We start from the raw sequence: 704 nt of genomic DNA, 5'->3' as shown, positions 1-704 counted from the left end.
TATTAAACTTACTTATCATTTTGAGATATATCAATATTCTTGCTAAATATACTGAGCCAAAGTTAGCTTTAAAACTGTGAACAGCGTCGTTTAGGATAAACGCCTTGTCTACATTTCACTCAGCGTAGCACAATCAACAGAGTGAACGAAATTGACACACTCGTCCAATCAGGCAGAGTGTTGCATAAATCTTCCATTTTGATACATTATCTATAATGCGTTATCAAGTAGTTTGATTTACAAACTGAATTCACGTGGCATAGGTAACGAAAACGAATTTAAACGGCGTCACCTAAAAAAATGAGATAAAACGCGTTACCATGGAAACATGAGCCCGGCGACATATACATTTTAAAGTTGATTTAGAAAGGTAACGCTCATTCTAATAAAATTATCAACGAGATAGACTTCTACGAATAGAAGTGAAAACAACATACACTAGAAAGTGTTAAATAACCGTATTTTCCTTATTCTTTCAATGTAAAGTGACTTTGGAGGGTCATGTACTTCAAACCTGGATAAAAACTTTACTTGAAGCATAAAAGATAAACAAACTTGAGATTGTAGCAGTAAAACATTGAATTACACGAAATAACATAATTCGGTACGACTGAATTAATTTGAATCTACCCTGGTTCCAAGGTATACTACCTCCTTAATGCGTCACGCTATATAAACTTCACAAAAGGATTGAAATACTCTTT

Source organism: Mercenaria mercenaria, chromosome 3, assembly GCF_021730395.1.
Source record: "Mercenaria mercenaria strain notata chromosome 3, MADL_Memer_1, whole genome shotgun sequence".
NCBI classification, from domain to species: domain Eukaryota; kingdom Metazoa; phylum Mollusca; class Bivalvia; order Venerida; family Veneridae; genus Mercenaria; species Mercenaria mercenaria.
The sequence above is the reverse complement of the archived record's forward strand: the minus strand, read 5'-3'. Positions refer to the sequence as shown.